Source organism: Cricetulus griseus, assembly GCF_003668045.3.
Source record: "Cricetulus griseus strain 17A/GY chromosome 1 unlocalized genomic scaffold, alternate assembly CriGri-PICRH-1.0 chr1_1, whole genome shotgun sequence".
Lineage (NCBI taxonomy): Eukaryota > Metazoa > Chordata > Mammalia > Rodentia > Cricetidae > Cricetulus > Cricetulus griseus.
Genome location: NW_023276807.1, coordinates 20543025 through 20569257, shown reverse-complemented (window position 1 = coordinate 20569257; position 26233 = coordinate 20543025).

The following is a 26233-nucleotide window of genomic DNA, read 5'->3' as shown; positions in this document are numbered from 1 at the left end:
ATTTCAGGAATGCAGGACAAGGCAGAAACAACAGTACCTTCAGAAACATATAGAGAAACAAGAAAAAAAATCAATAACACAAAAAAGCCCTGAGGTCAAAGAAAGTTAGTGAATGGCACCAGGCACAGACTGTCAGAATTTCCAAAGAATAATCTTGAGAAAGATAGAAAAATGTTTTCAGAAAGACATAGATGGAATATTTCTAGGTTTAAAAAAAATTCAGTCTTTCCTAGAGAGGTCATCTTGGTTTTTGGGTTCCTTGCTCACAGAGAGAAGTATAAACCCCATATTCCTGGACATGGAACTGGCTCAAATCATCTGTATGACACTTTCAGTAAGGGACATTCTGTGTTAAGAATTGTTTCATTTTTCGTGGGAATATTTGCCTACATGTGCAGATGTGTACTATGTGTGTATAGTGGTGGTCAGAAGGTATCAGATCTCTTCAAACCAGATTCAAGGGGGTTGTAAGCAGCCAAGTGAGTGCTGGCAACTGAATCCAAGTCCTGTGCAGGAACAGCAAGGGTTCATAACTACTAAGCCATTTCTCCTGCTCCCAGCAAGGTCTATTTTGAAGATTGTCAAGAGAGATAATCCAGACAAGTAAGGCCAGTGAACCTTGTAGAAGGAGATACTCAGGCACTTTGTTGGGACAACTATAAGTGTCAATTTTTGAAAAGAACCCTGCTGAGTTAGTACATGCCTCTGCATCCTATCAAAAATTACCAATTTTTTTTTATTTACAAACTTAGAGCAAATGCCACTGGATGACAATGGGAATTCAGTCACCAGAAGTCGGTTGCATTGCTGTGAAATGTCCTTGAGTGGGTAATTTATGAAGTGAAAACTTGACAGATGCTGCAGGGTTCAGAAGAGCATAGAGACAGGTTCCAAGAAGTCCATCAGAGTGGAAGGCTCATACAAGGGTGGGGCCATCAACAGCAACCATATACTTGAATGACCACCCAGAAATGTAGCTAACACCTGCAACCCCACCTGTGAAGCATGGCCTAGTGACCATAACATTTGTAGACTATCTCCCAAAGCAGAGAGTCTGGAGAGGAGAAACAGATTTTCCGGATGAGGGATAGGTTCCCAGAAACTCACATTTGAGACTGAATTAAGCAATGCACTAGACAGGGCAGCGGCATTCATACACAACACCACCCAGCTTTCTTTCCTTTACAATCATTCTAATTTATTTAATACCCAGTATTCACTTATCCTGCCAACTCCATTCTGCTCTATTCTTGTCCTATCTGCCCCCTGCCCATTGTATTTCCCTCTTTGAATTTATTTCTCAAAGAGAACATAGGCTCATCAGATATGCAAAATCTTGGCCTCTCAGTCTCCTGAGTAATGGGATGCTCTGTGTTTTTTCATCATATTTTCTTCTTCTTCTATAAAGTTCTTCACCTGTTCTTCTATAAAGTCATCCTTAAGTCATTACTCTTTTTCTAACTATCATTTCCATTCCAATATACATTTCTCCCTCCATTTTTTCCTCTGTCAATCTGTTTCTATTGGTCATGGTTATGTATTTCCAAGGTCTTGGTACCTTTTTCAGGAGTGAAACAAAGGCACACAAACTTCAAAGTAACAGGGAATCTTTATTCAAAGCAAAGTGCTAATGTATGACAATGGGCCACAAGAACAAAGGCACGTATGGGCCCCAGAGGTTTCTTTTAGGGAGTATAAAGGAAGGAGTTTTTTCTTAAGTAAAGACCTAGTTTGGGTGGTTCTCCATTTTGATAGATAGACTAAGTTACAGAAATATTTCTCTATTGTACATTTTCCTTCTTATAATTAATTGGATATTAATTTTATGCAAGCTGCATGATATATGTCCAAAGATAGTAAGTAAGGGATTGTCTTAAAAAATTCACCATGGGGAACAATTTGGCATTATTGTGCTTGAGACAACATACTGATTAGACTCTATTGGTTTTCTACGTCTTATATTTGGATATGAGTGGAGTACAACTGAACGGACTCTAGGTTTGATGGTCACTAAAGGGAAGAGAAACTCAGTCCATTGTCCAGAGATGCATGTGCCCTTGATTCAGTCAGGTGTCTTGTAAGAGGTTGCTAGGTGCATTGTTAGGATGTATATGTATGTGTTTAGTATTGCAGGCAAGGATCTCAGTCTGCCAGGTACATTATTAGAAGAGTTTGTGCATAGCCAAATCCAAGCAGAGTCCCAGGGGGCTGAACTATTCCCCACTTAAGCTATATTGACTTCCCCTGGAGAGGCTTTTCTCCCTAATTGTTAGGGTTGGTATAGGCAGAAGACCAGTCTCTCTGGAATTGCTTTATTTTGAGTAGGGGCATAGAACTGAGTAGGAAAAAAAATTAATGTATCATTAAAAATTGGTCTGTCCTTAAGCTGTGATATCTCCTGGGGCATCACTGAAGAACATCTATGAAACTAACTTAGTATTCTGGTCTAGGGTGTACTAGACATTTCTCCTGAACAAAGCCACGTGAATGTCCTTCTTTATTATCTCTTATGGCTGTTATTGGTAAAAGATTACTTATAGATGGATCTGTTGGATGAGAAAAACTATTGAGAACCAGAGGACCAAGAATAACCAAGAGAATCAGGGAGCACAAAGGAATTCCCTAAGGGAATATCCAGGTCTTTGATGCTAAAAGTATATTGTCAATTGAATCTGATAGTTTTAGTGTGTGTTGGGCCTTTTTAGACTTGTTAACAGAAAGGGATTTACACAGTAATCATAGGAATGTTAGGTCACAAACAGAAGTATGCAAGAATGGCTATTTTAGGGGGTCAAAAACATCTCAGCATAAATTTTGGCTTTAAACCTGGAGCACTTTAGCTCTCTATGCCCGGAGATGTTCTTAGCAGCCAGTCAGCCTTGTAGAATCCTTAACAAAAGCCACACCACCACTTTGAAGCTTAGTTCACAGTTCTTCAAGGTGGCCAAACATGATGTTTTTACTCTTGGATGCTGAAAGTTGCTTGATGTCTCAAAATCTAGGAAGATTCATCTGTCCCAGACTTTGCTACCAATTAGGCTGAGTAAGCAGGAAAGCTGTGTGCAGGGGAGAGCAGTTGGAAGCCAGTAAGAAAGAAGTCTTTGGATGATAGCAAATCTATTGGCTGCATACTCTGACTTTACCTAGCCATTGGCTCAGAGAAGCATCCCTTACTTCATCTTACTTCTCTGTGGTTGCTTTCTTTGTCAGGAGTGAAGCAGACATAGCCAAGGGGAGGAGGATGTTATCTGATTACTCTTTTTGTTTCCGTGCTCATTTTCTTTCATTTAGGTCACAATTCCAAGTTATAGTCCATTGTGGTGGGGAAGTAAAAGCCAAAATTTCAAAGAGCTGATGACACTGTATCATCATTGGTCTGTCAGCTATCTCAGTCAGGCATAGACATCAGAATGGAAAGGAAAACCAGAGAATAATGAAAACATTTTCAGTAGCAAGAAAGGTTATAGTTCATCCTCTCCCACTGGCTGGTCATGCTAAGGGTATGAACCTAAGATTTCAGCTCCTTGGCATCTTATTGGAGAGTGAAATAACAGCACACATATAGGAAAAGAGGTGAGAACATGTTAAACAAAATCACCCCCAAATTAGGTAACGGGATGACAATACAGATAAAGGAAACATTCAGACTCTCTCTAAAAGGCATGCCCCTTGGTCATTCTATTGTGATTAAAACCCTAAATATAGAGAATAAAGAAAGCATATTGAAAGTAGCAAGATAGAAACACCAGCTCATCTATAAAAGCAGGACGAGTAGAACAGGTTTCTCAGCAGAAACTATGAAAGCTAGGATACTGGGGATGGAGAAACAGTTCAGTATTAAGGTGCTAAGAGCACTGAAGCCCTTACATAGGACCTGGGTCTGTTTCCCAGCACACATATGATAGCTAAAAATTATTTGTAACTCCAGTTCCATGAAGTCTGACACCCTCTTCTGGCCTCCAAAGAAACTGCACTTACATGATGCACAGACACATGTGCAGGTAAAACAGTCATACACATAAAACAAAAATAACTAAATCTTAAAAAAATCAATTCTCTGCAACTGGCTTCCATTTCAGTTCAGTGTTTAGGTGTCTGCTTCTACTCCATCAGCTGCTGGATGAAGGCTCTAGGATGGCATATAAGTTAGTCATCAATCTCATTGAAGGGGGACCATTTAAGGTAGCCTCTCCTCTGTTGCTTAGATTGTTAGTTGGTGTCATCCTTGTAGATCTCTGGACATTTCCCTAGTGCCTGATTTCTCTTTAAACCTGTAATGCCTCCCTCTATTATGGTATCTCATATCTTTCTGTCCCCTATTCTTTCCCGATCTCAACCTTCCTGCTCCCTCATGTCATCTTCACCCTTCGTCTTCTCCCCTTCTCATTCTCCTAGCTTCCTCTCCCTATTGCCAATGTTGCAGAGAAGGAGGAGTGATGAGCAAAGTGGTCAAGACCAGGCTGGTGAAACCCACAGAAACAGCTGAACTGAACAAGGGCGAGTTCATGGTTCCCAGAGTGATTTCTGGGAGACCAGCATGGGACTGATCCAAACCCCATGAACGTGGGTATCAGTGCAGAGGACTCAGAAATCTAAGGGACTTCTTTTAGTAGATCAGGACTTATCCCTAGTATAAGAATGGACTTTGGGAGCCCACTCCACATAGAGAGTTACTCCCTCAGCCTAGATACCTGGGAGAAGGCCTAAACCCTATCCCAAAGGATATGAAATACTCTGAAGACTGCCTCTGAAAGGCCTCACCTTCCCTGGGGAGTAGAAAGGGTATGGGATAGGTAGGGTGTTAGTGGGAGGCAGGGAAGGAGGGGAGGGAGAGGGAAGTGCGATTGACATGTAAAACAATCTTGTTTCTATCTTAAATAAAATACCCACTATTGCATTGTATAATACAAATTATATTTAATAAAGGTAAATGACTGACATAGAAAAAAATCAATTCTCAACAAAAATAACAATGCTAGAGATAGCACATCCACCTAATTTCATCTTTTTACAATGTGGTTCCTTACATTTTAAATACCATTTTTCTTAGCTTCTTCTTGATCTTCTTTCTTGACATTGCTGTCTACACCCACACTATCCTCTGTATTTCTCTATATTTAGTCCTGTTAGTAGTTTCCATGGATTTTGAAAGGTTAAAACTGGCTCAAGCCTACTTGACCGGATGCCCTTTATCCCATTGTGCAAGCCCATTGGTGATTGCCCATGAAGTACCAGGGCAGATCTGAATGAGTCAGAATTTATGTTCTGACAGAGAAAATTTTAGCACAAGGAATGTTATTAACAAAATTGTATAATAGTTATAGTCAAGTGTCACTTTTCTTCTGTGCTGTACTTTCATACACACTTAGTCTACAATATCATTACTAAATAAACCCCATTATTTCAATTATAACATACGAAATCTAGATTCACAAGAATTAAATAGCAAAATTCCAATCTATACTACTCCATTAAAAACACATTCTTTCCAGCTGTTGTACATAGTAAAATGTCATTATTGTAGTATATGTGACTCTCAACATATTTCTGTCCCAAATTTTCAATTACTTATTCTCCTGATGGTGCTATAATTAATAGTAAATAAAAACTTCATACAAAGGTTCCTTAAACAACTTTACGTTCCTATGATTCCTCCCCACCTTTGAGAGACACTGATAATGAAGCAGCAAGGATGCTTCTGCTGTTAATTTTTTCACTTGCAAAGTCCTAAACCATTTTTCTTTCACACATTCTTTGATCATACTCTTTCACTGGTCCACCGCACCAGTGAAATCAACTTTCAAGGTATTCTTTTTTTCTCTTACACTATAATGTAAAACTGATTCTTTTTGTAGACCCTATTTGCTTCATCACATCACCTTTTTTGTTACCTGGAGATGTTCTAAAGGCCAATTATTCCAACAATTCAATGTCATGGCAATATTTAGTTCTGTGATAGTTAGTGTTATGAAGCAAAATGAAAATGACTTTGGGAACAAAGACTTGTAGTCTCATTTTGAATCTTGCAGGCCCATTGGATATATAATTTGTTTGTTCTTTGCTACTCTGTGGCTTTTTGATGGACACATTTCTTTTCAATTTACTTTGTGAGATAGTGAGATTTTATTTGTATCACAGATATAACACCCTATGTCGCCTTTAGGAAACCATTGAAAACAAAATGTTAATAATTGAGAAAAAATAAGAAATATGACAGTAGGTGGAGAAGAAGTCATTAAATTGTAATTGCTAAGTTGAGGACGTTAAGAGAAAACCTTCAAAACCTTTTCCCTGGTGGTGTAGGATATATGCATTGTGGAATTGCCTTACATGTTTTCTCTTCTGTTAACAGCTCACAAAAGAACTTACCCAACCATTCATGCAGGCCAAGTATTTGGTAATAAAATATATGACGTTTGTTCCATGAGGGATTATTGCACTTTAAATCTGATTTGAAGTCTTTGATTAATTCAGAACACAAGAGCTTATGAAGCCTGAGTGTACAGAGTGACTCAGTCAGAGTAATGATTACCTTTGCCAATTTTATAGCTTTCTGAAGTGAAGAGACAGTAGGGTACCACTTCAATGACTCATTTGAAGGTGTTTAGGCACACTAAACAATTTCCATAGTGTTTAGTAGGTATGGTTTCTTTTGTTGTATATGCAATCAAGGCTACAAGAATCTGCATGATTTATCATAGGAACAAAACATTCATAATTTGTCCTGGACCATCCAGTATTTGGATCAGAGCAGTTTTGTGGTCAAACTGTTCATTTGGCTAGAAAGTTATTTTCCTTTTACTGTATAATATTTAAAAATTCTTATTTCTTTTAAATGTTTTTTTTTTAAATTCATCTCTTATTTTCTTTGTGGGTGACTGCATGCTGTCATACCTGGGTCAAAGTCAGGGAACAACTTTCAGAAATCACAATAGAGATCCTTCTACTGTGAGTTCTGAGGCTTCAACTCAGGCCACTATGCTTGTGGTAAGTGCATTTACCAACTGATTCTTTTTGTAGACCCTATTTTCTTATATTGGAATTTAAAAGTTTTTGTTGTTACTCTTTTTGCACATACTAGACAAGCACTCCACCACTGGGCTATATTCCCAGACTTATCTTTTTCTGAGTAAAAACTCCAGAATAATCTAAGGCCTGTTAATTCTTAATAAGGAAATGGGTGTCATTTACAATCACCAAGAGTATTTTTCCAACCAGTTTTGGGGCAGACTCATACCAATTCTTTCAAGGATTATTAGCTTATCACATGAACATTATCTCACTTAACAAAGACAAAATAGCATAATGAATGGAAACTCACATAAGCCACATGAGCTTACAGCTTGTAGACTAAGTGTCAAGCCTTTGCTAGGCAAAGAAAGTTGAGTACTTACAACCTACAAGACGGAGTGTAACTGAGTAACTTGTGGTACCTTCAGCATCTTCAGCTCTAGAAACTATGACTCGTTTGAATATGATGGTGTGGCGAAAAGGTCACTGTATTAGGAAGCTTGCCATTCCGTCATGAATTGGAATTTGATCAATTTGAAAAAATTATGATAGTGTACCCTAAGCTGCAAACATTTTTATGAATTGCTTTGTTTGTCATGTTCTTTCACACAAAAATATTTTAACTGACAGATAAATTGATATCTCTCATGTTGTTATGGAAACAACTTTCAAAATATGAGCAGGGTCATCAACTTCTGTACTCATCACTGGAATTAGCAATTGTCTCATTTACAGACTATGTGCTAAATAAGTTTCTTTTGAACTGAAAATTTGTGCTACTTTATTGATTATACTTTCATACTAATTCATCAGAATTTAAACTGACAGCTAAAGATTTTGTTGGAACTTGAGAAATATGCTCAAGTATATTTATACTAAAATACCTGTGTGATATACACTGTATAAACACACACACACACACACACACACACACACACACACAGAGAGAGAGAGAGAGAGAGAGAGAGAGAGAGAGAGAGAGAGAGAGAGAGAGAAAGAGAGAAAGAGAGAAAGAGAGAGAGAGAGTATGTGCATGCATATGTGTGCTTGGTACACACTGAAAAATGAAAAGAGGAATCTGGTCCTAAAATATGGAGAATTGACTCACTAATTATTAGGCTTTAATTATATCTCTAAATTCAGGTAAGTTCATATGCCCCTGTGCATATCTATGTAAATAAAATATTCCAAAATTATAGACACATTATTATATCTTTAGGAAATATACAAAATATCTAAGATATTTTCAGGATTATGTCTGAATACATTACATATAGTTATAATAATGAGAAAAGTTACCCTTCTAAATCTTAAACATGAGCAAGAGCATTCTTAAAGAACTGGAATCAAAACAGTACCTAATATATAGTGCTGAGCATAGCAACAATTTTTATTATCTTTTAAATAAATGATCAGAAATGAATGGTTTAGGAAATAGAGGCTGATAATAGATTGTGGACAGCAGTGGGGTAATAGTTAAGCACAGGAGATTAGTGTTAATTTAATTTGGGACTACTGAAAATCTTTACAATGAATTTCTTTTTTTTTTTTCTTTTGAAAGTCATGGAAACAAAAACATTTGACTTAGTTTAAAATAATTATATGAATTCTGAATGGTCATATCCATTTTCCCTAGTTGCTATGCTGACATTATTTCTCTACTCTGGTAGTTGAGAAGACTTGCCGACACTATACAAACTACCAACAGCCTTTTAGCTGTTTGGAAGGGAACATGAAATGAAGAAAAGTGCCTGCAGGTTTCATTTAAATTTCACATAGTATGTATGACACGGGCCACTCTTTTACAGGTAACTTAGTTTTTCCATGAAATACAGTGACAAGACAATTACTTGCATCAGTTACACTATCTCATATTGTCACAACAAGGAATACACACCATTGCTTAAAGGAAGCAGGCAATCCTCAGTCTCTAGGCTGCAGCGCTGACTCAGTCATGCAGAACTAACTTCCTGGCGGTCTCTGAATACACAGCAAGCTGCTCTGTAGCTGCTGCTGACAATGGACTAGTGACTGGAAAAAGGAATCTTAAACACAGTCACATCTCCCGACTCTTAAAATCCTGTTCACAAGGCTCACTGGCCTAATCCACTGCACGGCAGGAATACGTTTAACGAAAATGTCTGAACAGTATACAAAGCATCTCATCTAATTTTTTTTTTTTTTTTGAGAATTGCTAGGCAACTAAAACATTCGTTTTACATATATTCATTGGAGTACCATATACTGAGCCTTTGTAATGGATAATTAAGTATTAAAAATGTGCTGATTCTATAGTAAATGTTCAGGATATCTTAAATGAGGCCATTGTTTAACTTGTTTGGGACCATTTATGGAAATCTTAAAGCAAATTGAGCAGCTAGTTTCACAGGGAAGGTTTAGCATGGAATACTTTGGAAAGAATAGACCACTTTAACCCATTTTTACCCTAATTTCAGTGGTTGACTTGCTAGTTAGCATTTATTAACTCAGCTGATTCAAATGATTGGGTTTTGCTTAAAGTGCAAGTATTAAAACCACATTGATTTTGCAGAGAGACTTCAGTAGTTGGCAGGAAACAAAGCTGAAATTTGCTTCATGCAGCACAGTCCATGGTACTGCAAGGGCTAATTGTGATGGTGATCTTCTGGCATAGAGCAAGCCTTCACTGCCCTCTGGTACAGGCTTTGCCAAGTTCATTGGGAAAACTAATTGTATTTAGAAACTTCAGTGAATCTCAGGATTTAAAAAAACAAAACAAAACATGTTAGTATAGAAGAGTAAAGATTAATTGAAACATGCTAAAGTTGAAGATGACTTTAGATAAAAATTATATCACCTGCATTTTAATAATTAATATAAATTCTAATTAGCATGAAGTCAAATTGGATGCAGGCTTTTAGCCAAATTTTATTGTCTGTGTCATTGGGTAGGTATGGTTGGTATCTTCTAATGAGATTAATCTTACTTGAAGAGTTGTGATGAAATACTTTGTGTTTTGAAGATGTGGTATAGAATGAAACTTGAATTAGGATCTTAAAAGCAGACAATTAAGTTGATTAAGGTAAGTTTTATTAAATTCAGTACAATCACTTCATGGTTTTATTTATTATCTTGGTCATTAATTTTAAATATGAGTAATTCTTTGACTTAATCTAAATATCACAAGACTCATTAAATTAATGTATCCATTTTCCTAGTTTTCATCTCAGCAAATCTTAGAAACAAACATTTAAGGTTGGCAATTTTAAAATATTTACATTTTCTCAATTATTTTGAATTCATTAATTTAAAACTTGTTTTTAATGTGTAATTCTAGCTAGTATAACATGTTCTGGAAATGTAAAGCTGTCTTTTTCTATATGTTCCAGTTTATGACCAACTTCTTAAATATGCTATAAAGAATTTAAAATGAAATTTATTTGCTAGACTATATAGTTTAAACATACCATTTTTTATTATCATGTGATAGATATCTGCTGATCTTCATAATTTTACAGGACTTTTTACAGAAAACTCTTGTGTTATTACTTCACTTATTATAATTGTCATTATGGCATCTTCTCATTTCCCCTTAACAATATTTCAATTTATATTTTTCAACAGTGTTAACATTTGTTTCCATTATATATTTAATTTTCACCAATACAAATATTTTATTATGCTGGTAGATTTTGTTTAAAAGCTTATTAATTTTGAAATGTTATTTTGTTTATGCTTTATGTGTTTTGCTTATTCTCTTTTTGTTTTAACTTTTTTATATTTTCTTGCCATTTTAAACAATGGTTAAAGACATCTTTTGTTGATTTGGCTTCATCTGTTTTTGAATGTGATTCCTTTCACCTTCAGTTGCCATTCCTTAATTATGCACTCATTTATTTATTTATTTATTTATTTATTTATTTATTTATTTTGGCCACAGGAGGGCACTTGTGATCCCACAGATCTCACTAGTGATTGGTTCAGAAAAAGATATATAATCACTGGTGATTATTTTGTGAATCCTTATGACTAAGAATTTTAAAACCTATGACGGTGGTTTAACATGTGTTGGTCACCATTGAAGATTTTGAATGAGCAAATTAAACCTAAAAGATAATGGTAAGAGACTGAAAACCACATTTTTCCAGGGCATCCTCCAATCCCTGGATCTCTTCATATGGGAAACGGTCACATTACATTTCTCTTTCCATTGTGTGTGTCAGGAGATTTGAGTCCTGACCCAAACAATGACATGTGTTGATGTATTTTAAATTCTCTGAGGGAATTGATGTCGAGTTTTTTTTTTTTAATCAATATTTACCTATATTATATGTCAATCATAACATTTATTTGAGATACTTTATGATATTTCAAAATAAATTCAGATGATATTTCACACTGGTGTAGGTGCAGTTCCAGGCACTATCTGGTTAGCTTTAGAATGTTGACTTCATTATTTCATGGCAGTGTGAAGGCAGTCATCACTTAAGGTTCTTTGGTTCAAGAGGACTGAGAACACCTATTTCCTAATTTCCTGTGAGGAGCTGATACTACTATGTTTAAAGTTCTTAGAATTCAGTGAGACACATAAGTGAATGCTCATAGAACTAATAATGTTTCCTTTTTTTCTTGTTATGAAATATGTCCATTCTGTTTTCTGTAATATGGAAATCTTTTTATATCTCTAATTAAAATGCAGAAATAGTTTGTGTTTAAGTTTTTAAAAATTCTAAGGTTATTTCTGTGTAAGCTTAGACTAAGTGTAATTTTTCATGCTATTGTGATCAGAATAGTCTGCGAAAAGAATCTCCCCCAAGGGAACAATTTATTATATTATTAGTAAATATTATTTATATTGTACTGATGATTATTGCATTTATTTTATTTATTCTCATTCTTCAACTAAATCTATAATTCATGGATTGTTTATCTTCTTTCTGTACTTCCCCCACACACACTTTTTTAGTTTTGAAAGTTTCTTACATATATACAGTGCAGTATTGGAACACTGTCCAAGAAGGGAGTCACTTGAGAATTCTGGGTGTTTGTTAGAAAACTTCAAGAAAACCAGACAAGAGTCTATGACCCCAGTTTCTTCAAAAACACGGGACTGTTCTCAGACTGTTCCTTTGGTACCACTCTCATGTGTAGTGGATAGGAGTGAGTTCACTTCAGATTATTCATTATAGCTGTCTATTTTTAGTAGTTTATATGCCTTTGTGGGAAATCATATTTTTGCCACATGCTGCTTGTCCCCGTGAATGTGCTTTTTACTCATGTGACTTTTCTTAACCCTCAGAGTATAAATGGTCTGACTCTCTGAATAAAGTTGGCCTTTGCATGAGACTTTTGTCCACCTCATTTTTAGGCTCTGTTTCCCCAGGAGTAGCTTCATCACTGCATCCCACATTTCCTTTCTCCATTCCCCCCCCAACATATCTCACTTCTCCTCCCTAAATTCATGACATCGGAAGAGGATATTTTAATTTTAATGAAATTAAAAATTTATTATTTTCTGTTCTAAATTTCTTCACTTGTTTGTGTTTTATTTCTCTTAGATTCCTAGGAAGGCTCCTCATTTTGTCACTCATTCATTTCAACTTCCTTTTTAATGAAAACTGGCTGTGATCTTAATTCCTAAATCTCATTTTAGCTAGGTTTCATTTCTTTTCTATATTCTTGAACTCTCTTTATTCATATATCTTGAAAGAGTTTTAATCATGTTTCACAGTGAACACAATATTTTATGTTTGTTTTATAGCTGTATAAAGTACAAGCTTTCCAAATATTTATTCTATTGCCTGTAAAAATACTTATTAAAATTGTGCAATTTTCTTTCAGATAATTCTTCTCATATTGCAGATTATGCTTTTTTCCCTCTCCATTACCAGGCTGTTGCTTATTTATTCATCCTAAAGTAGGAAAGTTCTACATAGAGATTGAAGCTGGCCCACGGACAAAATGTAAATTCTCTTTGATGTACATTAATGTTAGGCTGAGTGGGATCAGAATTATTTTCAGTTTTAAAATGTGTAGTTTAGGCCTGCCTCAACACTCAACACATTCTGGCTTTCTTTCTGAGAAAAGTTACAATTACTGTGTAATAATATGCAATGCTTATTTCTATTATTACTGAAATGAATTCATGAAAATTCCATAGTTGTTAGTCTCGGTTTTCATTAATACTGAAGTTTTGCTGCAGACATAGAAAAATGAACACTTCTTACTCCCATTAGGCTCACTCAGTTGCAGATGTAGTAAGCCTGAATGCTGGATCTCTTAAGTTAATGGTGATGAAAGCACTTAAACCATTTAAGTAGTCATAAGAAGTGGTAGGTTCAGTGTGTGGTCAAAACAAAAGAGTGGACTGCAGTCAGAGGGTACCCACAGAAAGAGGAGTGATCGCTGTTTCCCTAATTTAGAATGGCTCTTAGAGTTTCTAGTCACCACTCTTAAAGAAAAACTGAGCTCAGTGTAACTCCAACAATACACATTGCATGTATAGGGGTATATTACCCCAGTAATAGCGAGATCAGTATAAAGACAACATGCATCAGGTTTGATCCACTTAACACTAAGATGAGTATAAATTCAACATACAGCATGTTTTACCCAGAAATTCTAGTTTTGAGGTAAAGGAGAGATTGGTTACAGATAAGTTCTTGAAGTCATTCCTTGGTGAGAACGTACTAATTAACTCATGATAGCATTTCAATGATAGCATTTCAGTGCTATCATGACTCATGATATTTTGTCAGTCTTCATAGCTGTTTATGTTAGTTATTACTGTTTCTTTTTGTTATGAAAGCAATACTGTTCATCTAACTTTTCAATAAAAATGATTTCTTTCAGTGTCTCAGAAAACTGATGTGAATGCGTTTCTGTTATAAAACATTGGACAACACTGGGTACATTTTATGAAATGTTTAATAATGACCACCGCAGACGTCAAGATAACTCTGAGTCTGGAGATGAAATAAAAGGTCTGGATGTGAGTGTCGGAGTACCTGATATAAAAGTGGTGCCATTCTACCTAGCTATTGTCTGATATTAACAGGTTTGGTTTTTAATGTCTTCTTGGGAGAAAGAACAAAGTGTTGCTTGAATCCACAGACTATAATGAATAAAACAGAAGTAACACCAGGTATTAATTTCTCACTGCCAACAGAATGAGGCTTTTCAACTTCCTGTTTAGAATCAAAGTCAGAGGGAAAATGTTTGGGTTTCAAACCTGTAAGGATTGCAAAGCAAGAGAGTTGGCAAAGAGGTAAAATATATCTCTCCCAGAAAGACCCTTATGAGTATCAAGAATCATAAAGGGAATAGGATCAACTCAGTTCCTGTAGGATTTCCCATGGATCACCTTCGTCAACATTAACTCAAGAAATTCATGCTTCTGGTGATGGTGAATTGTAAGCCTGATGAGTCTTCTGGAACATAACAAATCAGAAAGCAGGACAAATGAAGATTTTGGCTTGATCTGGCCTGCTATTGATGTAGAATCATTTACGTGAAGATGTGGAATGATAGTGGAGAATTACTTGATCAAGAAAGGACAGATAGAGACGCAGGACCAGGAGTACAGGTGCCAGCCAGAGCTGACTTTTACCCTAGAATTGTCTGTTTTGGAGGAAACTGAAATTCTGAAGCAACTTGATAAAGATAAGATACTGAAGTCAAGCTACTACCAAGTGTCATAGTCTCACAAATATGCTCTTTGAGTGTTGAGATGGAAAGGCATCTCTCTTAGAATAATGGTTATCTAGGAGGAGAAATGACTTAACAGGGACTGTATCTCCGCTTTAAATCATCTTAGTGAGTTAAGCTGGATCACAGCTCTTCCAGAATTATGTTTCCCAGGAGTCAGGCAAATGCCAAGTGAATTCTCTATCGAGGAAAATAACATTATATAAGTCTGGTTTTTTTCTCCATTTTCTCATACAATATTCACCACTCAATCAAAATTAACCAGACATGTCAAGAAATATAACAATGTGATTTTAAGCCATAACAAATAGTGGATAATTGAAACAGAACCATGGGGAATTCAGGTAATGGAGCTTATAGAAAAGGAGCTGAATGCTTAATAGACACAAAATGAAATATATGCTGCAATGAGATTTTTCAGCAGATAATAGGAAACCAAGAGTTAAATAGAAATTCCAAAACAGAAAACACACTAATCTAGATTAAGTAAGGGGGAGGACATGATTAAACATGCCATGGTTGTAATAATTCTATTTATGTTTTCATGAATTTCATGTTTTATGAATTAGCTTCATATGGTATTTTTTCAGCATGCCATAGCTTCATTTATTTATTATAAAAAATAAAAAAAATTATGTCACATCATTTTATCACTATTTTCCCTACATTCATAAGTGTGCAAATATATATTTATTCCTATGACTAGTGCATACATACTTCTCTATCAGTCTCAGGCTCTATGTTAGGAGACATGTAAAATGAGATCCCTCTTCTGATTTGTTACATCATGAGTATATTAAGAAAGTGTTGGGAAAATGTGACATTAATTTCATGTTCTTCTTAGACATAAAAGTCACTATTTCAGTACTCTTTGATTACTCATTTTATGGTATGTCAGGGAATAGTTTTGTGATGAAGAGACCCTTACAATATTGATTATGTGTGCTAAAGAAGAGATGTTTAACAATGGACAACTTAAACAGTATATTCAGTTCTTTATAAGTAGGTTAGAGATTGGAATTTGTGCAATAAACTGTTACCCAGGGAATGACTACATTCTCATTTGTGTTTCCTCAGTACTGAGTGATGAGTACTTGAGGACTGGGAAGGAAGAGTAGTTACATGAACCATCACTGTGAAATCCACACTCATGGGAGAATTTGAGGACAAAGAGACAGGGAGAAATGTATTGATCAAGAGAGAAAAAGCTAAGTGTGATAATGAGAGGCATGAGCTTCATATGAAGAGAGTAGTATTACTAGACTCATGAACATATTTAGTATTTTAAAGATGGAAAAATATTTCAAACACTTTTCCTTTTCAAAATTCATCTGGATGCAGTATATTAAAACATGGGCTTGGTTTAAGCTAGAAAATCAATAGAAGAAGTCTAAGAAATTGCTGTGGGGTGAAAGGGGTTTAACTCATTAATAGGGGTTTGATGATGAGCATACATTTAGTAAATATTAAAAAGGTGCCATAGACGGGACCTCCCAACAGTTGAATATAAAGTTTGTGTCAGATGCCACAAACGTGAATTCCCCATTCTCTGCAATGTGTGGATGCTACTGACTTGCTGAGGTGGGAATTACTGGACATGGGATGCATTTAGAGGGATATAGAAGCTCATATGCAATGATTTTTGGTGATCTGCAATCTCTTTTACTATAATTATAAAATAGGGAAGTTTTTGAATTCTGATTTTGACAAGACAGTTTTTATAAAGGGTTCAAATTTGTGTTTAACAAAAATTGATGTTTCTGTATTGGGTAAGAACTTCTTAAACTGTAATTTCACATAGTGGACTAATATCTCTTTGTAAGCCATAAGGAAATTGAAAGGACTAAAAATATATTTTTAATTGAAACAGAATATCATATACTATACGAAGCACTACATGTCAGATAGGCATTGTCTTATAAATATTTAGTTTTAATTATATATAAAACATGCATATATTAGAGCTGGGCGTTGGTGGTGCACACCTTTAATGCTAGCACTCGGGAGGCAGAGGCAGGTGGATCTCTATGAGTACGAGGCCAGCCTGGTCTTCAGAGCGAGTGCCAGGATGGGCTCCAAAGCTACACAGAGAAACCCTGTCTCAAAAAACAAAACAAAAACCAACAAAACAAAACAAAAAATGCATATTAAAGAATTGTTGCAATTCAGATTTTAAAATGATTTTCCTATTGGTCAGAGTATAAAGTTTTAAAGCCATTGACCTGGAGAGAGTGTGTGTATCAATTAGTGACTTTGACTGTGGAAGTTACTCTATTGTAGCATGAAAAAAAAAAGACCCTGAGACTGATATTGGAGTTTAAGCTTCAAGCTGAAGATCAGAAAAACAAAGCAGCCAAGGCAGTAGATCTTACCTCTACCCACCTGAAATGGCAGTGCTGTCCCCAGGAATCCTTAGAGGCAAAAGGCTCTGAATTCCTCTCTCCTGTCCTCCTTATATTCTTTTCTCTGCCCAGCCATATCCTCCTGTCTCCACCTCCCTAGTGCTGGGATTAAAGGCATGTGATCCCAAGTACTGAGGTCACCTTTGTGTGAGCTGTTTCTTTCAGGACTGGATCAGTTTCGTGTAGTCAGTGTGGTCTTGAGATCTGTCTACCTCTTAATTCTGAGTTCTTGGATTAAAGGTGTGTACCACCACCACCTAGTCCTATAGCTTCTGGGATGTGTATCATCACTGCCTGGTGTCTATAACTTGAGGTTGGGTTTGCTTTCTGAATTCTCAGACAAGCTTTAATAAATCATAAATAATATATCACCACACTCTACTGATACTGATACTACTATATTGATAGCATGGTAGAAGTCTCTGAAGGAGGCTGAGAAAAAGTAATCATGTAAGAAAGAGGATATTCTAAAATTATATAGCCACCAATAACTATGCAAAAATCTTTAGGCTACTTCTGAACACTTAGGCGGGAAATATAAGAGGCTAGGGAGATGACTAGTCAGTAAAGTGCTTGAGCGTAAGAATGCAGATCTGAGTTTATATATCCAGTACCTATGTACAAAGCTAAGAAAATATATGCATGCCTGAGTCCCAGTATTGGGGTCTTAGGGCCAGAAATATCCCGGAACTTGCTGCCTAGCTCACTAATCCAGTTACCAAACTCTTGGTTTTGTGAAAGATTTTGTATCAAAAAAAATGGAGAGAATGTTTGAGGAAACACCTGATGTAGACCTTCACCCTCTACACACATACATGTTCACCTGTACAAGCACATGCGTGTGAATATTTTTATGCATACAAGGACGATATAAACGCAATGAAGGAAGCAGGAGAATATTTCTTGTGTTTGGATTAGGTGATCACAATTAGCTGGTTGTTTTTATTATTCAAGAGCCAATAAAATTAGTATAATTAATAACTCCATCTCACCCCATTACATGAAAGTCTACTAGCTTTCCAATGTTTCCAAGTGTGTTTTATCTTCCCTATTGTTACCGTCAGGATGCCAATCCCAGAAATATCTAGTAGCCAGTGCCCTCTTAACTTTTTTCAGCATGCTTCTTGATCCTTCCTGCTAATCTCTATCTAGGCTGCATCCAAAGGAATTCTTTCAAATAAAAATGCACACAAGGACTACTTAAACACTCCTGTGTTGATCAATTGTCCTAATTTATATACATTGATTTTCATTTTTAGGTGAAATATGTGAGAATACTTTTTATAAGATTTGACCTTCAAAATCAACTGTATCCAACTTTTAAAATTTTATTTGTAATTCTACTTGGCAAATTTAATTATTTGTGTTATTAGGTACATTGTAATGTGCGCTCTCCCTCCTCTTTAATGATTAGATTATTATAAGTTGACCTGTTCATCCTTTAAGACACTTGTTTTTATGGAGACAGTCTTGATATAGAATTTATTCTCACAACAATTTTGGAACATACCTTATTACTAATTATAGTCACTACACTATATCATGGTCATAGAATATATAATCAGAATTGATACCACCTTCTAACTCAATATTTGTATCTTTCATCAAGGTCTGAAAATTCCCCCAAGATTCTTCTAGTAACCTCAAGTCTATTCTCTATTTTTACTGATCTTGCTTTTAAAGTCCACATATAAATAATTCAGTGTTGGTATCACGACTCTTAAAGCTGTAAGCTGTTTCCAATTTGTCCACTAAGAGTACATTCTTGTACACATGTTTATATGTCTGTTTTTTACCTGATCTGAATATGTATTTAGGAGTGAATCTAGGGATTCACTGTAATATAATACTATTTATAGTGTAGATCAAGTTACTTTTAGATTGAATACTTTTAATTATTAGTGCAATAGCTTAGAAATTGTCTCAAATCTAATAATATATTTTAAAAATCTTTAAATATTTTCACAAATATAAATTTTCTTCTAAGTATTGACTAAGTCAATTTGATTTTATATTCTATTCCTTTCATAATATTCAGAGCTGATCTCCCACTTACCACAACATACTGTAGGAACAGCACTTGAAAGGCCACCGGGGACCTTTTGCTTATAAATCAATGGCTGGCCTTTGTTGTTTATGCCTTGAAACCACTGAAATAGTCCACCCTGTTCCCAGAAATCCACATTCATGATATCACTATTTCCTACAGGTGTGTCCAACTGGCAGTCTGCAGGCCCCCTCAGCTCCAGAAGAGTTTATAAATGTGACCCAATGCTAAATAATAAGCATACATAAAACCTTATAAGACTTTTGGGCGGATTTTCTTTTATAACTCCATAATACAGTTCTCAAGTGTGAACTTTGTTGATGACAATATCATGTCGTAATGCCAAAAGGTTGGACTTGCCTGCCAGCACTTACCTGAAAGGCCTGCAATATTTAAAACTTGACATAACCAGTAATAACTGTTTTATAACCTGCTCTAACCTTTATTCCTTGCCCTCAAGCTTGCTGCTTCTTTTATATCTGCCTATATTTAATGATAAATTTTGTCAGCCTCTGCCTGGTTTCCTTTGTCCTTTGCAGTTCTCTATTCAGCACTGGGTTAGTTACACACCTCTTGCAAAACTAATTTTGACTGAGGCAAAGAATCTAGCAAAAGCTTTATAAATGCATATAGGAAGTTCCAACCTATGTCACTTCCTCAAACATGTATTTAAGTCAAAGCCATTCTTTTAAATGAGCTGTCTTTGTTGGCCATGTTGTAAAAGTGGATATCAATTTTGCCCATAATACAGACTTTTCAGGTTACTTTTTCAAAATTCCTACTGTATTCCCCCATACCCACTGCATCTATGGAAACCAAATAAAATCTAACATAATCATCTGCTTTAAACCTTATATGATTTTTATCACTTATTGTCTGTATGGCATTTTGAATATTCATGCTTTGGTTTCGATTCATGTGCTCCTAGTTCTCTCACACTGACAGACAGCTCCTCCAGGAAGCAAGAGATTACTGAGCAGTTCTTTTGTGTTTTTTTTAAAAAATATTTATTTATTATGTATACAGTGTTCTACTTGCATGTATGCCTGCATGCCAGAAGAGGGCACCAGATCTCATTACAAATGGCTGTGAGCCACCATGTGGTTGCTGGGAATTGAACTCAGGATCTCTGGAAGAGCAGCCAGTGCTCTTCACCACTGAGCCATCTCTCTAGCCCCTACTGAGCAGTTCTTGTTGATACAGATATTTGTAGTGCTGTAGTAGACATTCTTGGAGACAAGATTATAATCTTGTAAAAAATAGCAATAATCTTGTTATAATCTTTGCTTGATCATGTTGCTGCATAGTCATTAGAGTTGCTGCATGATTAACACTAACAACAATGGAATGTAAAGGCACAATGCAATCTAGCATCAGCTTTCATTTAGAATACATGATGGGTCTGCATTGGAGATGCCCTGGCAACTAGACATTACAGAAGGGTATCATTTTTCCAGTGATAGGCAAGTTCGGAGTGACAGGTACTCATGATACCTAGAAAGTAGAATAATGACATGTTTAGTCCTAGATGAAGAGTTGATATGTAGAGGTCAGAGAAGTGAAGAGGCCTTGCTTGGTTCTGTGAGTAGAAACCATTCCTCTGCCTAAAGGTAGAAGGAAGCTTTGATTATAGGAAAGAAGTGTAGGCTGCCAAGCCAAGGCTGCATATTATACATGGATTAAAAATAAGATGCACAACAGAGACCTAATTAGTTGGGAAAGACACTGTTATGACAGCGAGGAAGCAGAGTCTGATGAAGTTCCGTGGGCTAGGGCTTATGATTCAGTTTAACCTTTGAGAATCTTCATGTCTATAGGGTAGGGGAGACATCTAATGAGAACTGCTCAAGTGTGCTCTGTATGAGATTAATGGCTATGGTCTAATGTATAAAAATGTGCTTCTTCTAGACACCACTTTTCCCTTGGAGCAATCCTATCTTCTTAAAAATGGCCAAATCTCCTTTAATTCATGAAGTATAAAAAGTTGATAATGCTGAGGCTATCATCAAGTAAGTCCACATTGCAAAGAGAATCTGACCTTGTCCTGATTAAGTCTTAATTCATGTGTTGAAGTAAGCATTCATGTACTATTAACAATGTTCTTAGAAATCAAATGTATAGGAGTATATTTCTCTCAAAATTGTAAAAAATTTTACCTAGAAATGTTCACTTCATAATAATTAAATGGTATTTTTATTGTTGCCATGAATAAATTATTGAATTTAAGCCTATCTGCTTAAAGATATTGATGAGTCTAGATGAATTAACCCAGATGCTGATTCAGACAAAGGGAAACTATTTAATTATGACAAATTTTATCACACATTTTATGAAGTCCCATATATGCGACCCTTTAGGGACAATGCTATAATCTCCTTCAAAAGATAACATTTTTGACGTCTTGTCACCTCACTTTCAGTAGCACATTCAATGTTCTTATGCTGTCTTAAATAGTGGCCACAACTAACTACAATATTTGTGTGTTTTGTTCACCAAAAATATGCATGGGTAAGGGAAGATTGACTTGTGATCTCCAAACAAGGTGGATATTTCTTTTTTTTTTTTATTTTCCCCCAACCTACCCCCAACCCCATCCATCCACAACTCCCCAGGCAGGGTAGGGCCCTCAACGGGGGCTCTGCAAAGTCCACCAAATCTTCCTGTGCTGGGCCTGGGGCCTTCCCCATGTGTCCAGGGCCAGAGTGTATCCCTTCACATGGGATGGGCTCTCAAAGTCCCTTCTTACACCAGGGAAAAATGCTAATCCACTTCCAGAGGCTCACTGGAGTGCACGGGCCTCCTTATTGGCATCCATGTTCAGGGGGCTGGATCAGTCTTGTAGTGGCCTCCCACATAGCATCTCCCTTGTTCAGGCCAACTGTTTCTATGGGTTTCTCCAACCTGGTACAGACCCCTTCGATCTTCATTCCTCCCTCTCTTCAACTAAATTCCAGATTTCAGCTCAGTGTATTTCTGTGGATGTCTGTCTCTGCTTCCATCAGCCACTGGATGAGGCCTCTAGGATGGCATAAAGAGTAGTAATCAATCTCATTTTAGGAGAAGGGCTTTTAGGTTATCCTCTCCTCCATTGCCTGGATTGTCAGAGCGTGTCATCCTTGTAGGTCTCTAGAGATCTCCCGAGATCCAGATCTCTTCTCGGACCTATAGTGGCTCCCTCTGATATGGTATCTCTCATGGTGCTCTCTCTCCTCTATTCTTCCCCTAACTCAATATTTCTGCACCTCCATTTCCTCTCCTCTTCTCCTCTTCTCTTGCTCTTATTGTAGCAGCTCCCCCCTCCCCTTATGCTCCCAATTAGTTCAGGAGCTCATGCCACTTCCATTTCTGGGGACCATTTATCTCTTAGAGTCCTCCATGTTTCCTAGTTTCTTTGGTTAAGAAGATTATAGGCTGGTAAACCTTTGCTCCATGTCTAAAATTCATATATGAATGAGTACATACCATGTTTATCTTTTTGTGACTGTTTTACCTCACTTAGGATGGTTTCTTATAGTTCCATCCATTTGCCTGCAAATTTCAAGATTCCATTGCTTTTTTCTGCTGGGTAGTACTCCATTGTATGAATGTACCACATTTTCTCCATCCATTCTTCAGTTGAGGGGCATCTATGTTGCTTCCAGGTTCTGAATATTACAAACAATGCTGGTTTGAACATGGTTGAACATATGTCCTTGCTTATGAACATGCACTATTTGGGTATATACCCAAGAGAGGAATGGCTGGATCTTGAGGTAGATTGATTCCCATTTTTCTGAGCAACCGCCATACTGATTTCCAGAGTGGTCTTACAAGTTCACACTCCCACCAGCAATGGAGGAGTGTTCCTTCTTCTCCACATCCTCTCCAGCATAGATTGTCATTGGTATTTTTGATTTTAGCCATTCTGACAGGTGTGAGGTGGTATCTCAGAGTTGTTTTGAGTTGCATTTCTTTGATGGCCAAGGATTTTGAGCTCTTTCTTAAGTGTCTTTCAGCCATTTCAGATTCCTCTGTTGAAAATTCTCTGTTTAGTTCTGCACCTCACTTTTTAATTTCATTGTTTGGTGTTTTGGTGGCTAGCTTCTTGAGCTCCTTGTATATTTTGGAAATCAGCCCTCTAAACGAATCTCTGTGGGGTCGGTGAAGATCTTTTCCCATTCTGTGGGTGGTTGTTTTGTCTTCCTGACTGTGTCCTTTGCCTTACAGAAGCTTCTGAGTTTCAGGAGGTCCCATTTATTAATTGCAGACCTCAGTGTCTGTGCTACTGGCGTGATGTTCAGGAATTGTTCTTCTGTGCCAATTTGTTCAAGGGTAATTCCCACTTTCTCTTCTAGAAGATTCAGTGTGGCTGGATTTATGGAGAGATCTTTGATCCATTTGCACTTAAGATTCGTGCATGGTGACAGGTATGGATCTATCTGCAATCTTCTGCATGTCCGAATCCAATTATGCCAGCACCATTTGTTGAAGATGCTATCTTTTTTCCATTGTATAGATTTAGCACCTTTATCAAAAATAAGGTGTTCATAGGTGCGTGGGTTAATATCTGGGTCTTCAATTCGATTCCATTGGTCTATCTGTATATTCTTGTGCCAATTCCAAGCTGTTTTCAGAACTATGGCTCTATAGTAGAGCTTGAAGTCGGGGATGGTGATGCCTCCAGAAGATCCTTTATTGTAAAGAGTTGTTTTGGCTATCCTGGGTTTTTTATTTTTCCATATAAAGTTGAGTATTGTTCTTTCAATATCTGTGAAAAACTGTGTTGGGATTTTGATGGGGATTGCGTTGAATCTGTAGATTGCTTTTGGTAGGATTGCCATTTTTACTATGTTAATTCTACCTATCCAAGAGCATGGGAGATCTCTACATTTTCTGATATCTTCTTTAATTTCTTTCTTTAAAGTCTCAAAGTTTTTATTGTACAGGTCTTTCAATGTTTTGGTTAGTGTTACCCCCAGATATTTTATGTTGCTTTTGGATATTGTGAAAGGTGATGTTTCCATGATTTCTTTCTCGTTGGGTTTATCATCTGTATACAGTAGGGTTACAGATTTTTTTTGAGTTAATTTTGTATCCTGCTACCTTGCTGAAGGTGTTTTTCAGCTGTAAGAGTTCCCTGTTAGAGTTTTTCGGGTCATTAATGTAGACTATCATGTCATCTGCAAATAGTGAAAGTTTGACTTTTTCCTTTCCAATTTGTATCCTTTTGCTCCCCTTTTCTTGTTTTATTGCTCTAGCTAGAACTTCAAGTACAAATTGAAGAGGTATGGAGAGAGTTGTCAGCCTTGTCTTGTTCCTGATTTTAGAGGAAACGCTTTGAGTTTCTCTCCATTTAGTTTGATGTGGCTATTTGTTTGGTGTATATTGCGTTTATCATGTTTAGATATGTTCCTGTTATTCCTGTTCTCTCCAAGATCTTTATCATGAAGGGATGTTGGATTTTGTCAAAGGCTTTTTCAGGATCTAGTGAGATGATCATGTGGTTTTTCTTTTTCAGTTTGTTTATATGGTGGATTACATTGATGGATTTTTGTATGTTGAACCATCCTTGCATCCCTGGGATGAAGCCTACTTGATCGTGGTGGATGATTTTTCTGTTATGTTCTTGGATTTGGTTCACCAATATTTTACTGAGTATTTTAGCATCGATGTTCATGAGGGATATCGGTCTATAGTTCTCTTTCTTAGTCATATCTTTGTGTGGCTTGGGTACCAAAGTGATTGTCGCCTCATAGAAAGAGTTTGGCATTATCCCATCTGCTTCTATTGTGTGGAACAGTTTGAGGAGTACTGGTATTAGCTCTTGTTTGAATTTCTGGTAGAATTCTGCAGTGAAGCCATCTGGCCCTGGGTTTTTTTTGGTTGGGAGGCTTTTGATGACTGCTTCTATTTCATTAGGAGTTATGGGTCGATTTAAACTGTTTATCTGATCTTGGTTTAATTTTGGTAAATGGTATTTATCCAGAAAACTGTTCAATTCCTTTAGATTTTCAAATTTTGTGGAGTACAGGTTTTCAAAGTATGACCTGAAAATTCTCTGGATTTCCTCAGTGTCCATTGATATATCCCCCTTTTCATTTCTGATTTTGTTAATTACCATTCTCTCTCTCTGCCTTTTGGTTAGTTTGGCTAGAGGTTCGTCTATCTTGTTGATCTTCTCAAAGAACCAACTCTTTGTTTCATTGATTCTATGTAAAGTTTTCCTAGTTTCTACTTTATTGATTTCAGCTCTCAGGTTGATATTTCCTGGAGTCTACTCCTCCTTGGAGAGTTTGCTTCTTTTTGCTCTAATGCTTTCCGTTGTTCTGTCAATTCTCTAATGTGACTTTTTTCCACTTTCTTCATGTGGGGACTTAGTGCTATGAACTTTCCTCTTAGCACTGCTTTCAGAGTGTCCCATAAGTTTGGGTATGTTGTGTTTAAATTCTCATTAAATTCTGGGAATTTTTTAATTTCTTTTTTATTTCTTCCTTAACGCAGGAATAGTGCAATTGGGTGTTATTCATTTTCCAAGAGTATGGAAGTTTTCTGCCATTCGTATTGCTGTTGAATTCTAGCTTTAATGCATGGTGATCTGATAAGATACAGGGGGTTATTTAAATTTTTTGTAACTATGGAGGTTTGCTTTGCTGTCTACTATGTCGTCAATTTTAGAGAAGGTGCCATGTGGTGCTGAGAAGAACGTATATTCTTTTGTGTTTGGATGGAATGTTCTATAGATATCTGCTAAACCCAGTTGGGTCATAACTTCTTTCAGATCCTTTGTTTCTTTGTTAAGTTTCTGTCTGGTGGTCCTGTCTAGTGGCACAAGGGGGGTGTTGAAGTCTCCTACTATAAGTGTGTGTGGTTTTATGTGAGGTTTGAGCCTTAGTAATGTTTCTTTTATAAATGTGGATATCTTCATATTTGGGGCATAGATGTTCAGGATTGAGACTTCATCTTGGACTTTTCCTGTGATGAGTATGAAATGCCTTTCTTCATCTTTTTTGAATAATTTTAGTTTAAAGTCTAATTTGTTAGATAATAGGATTGCTACACCAGCATGTTTCTTGAGGCCATTTGATTGGAAAATCTTTTTCCATCCTTT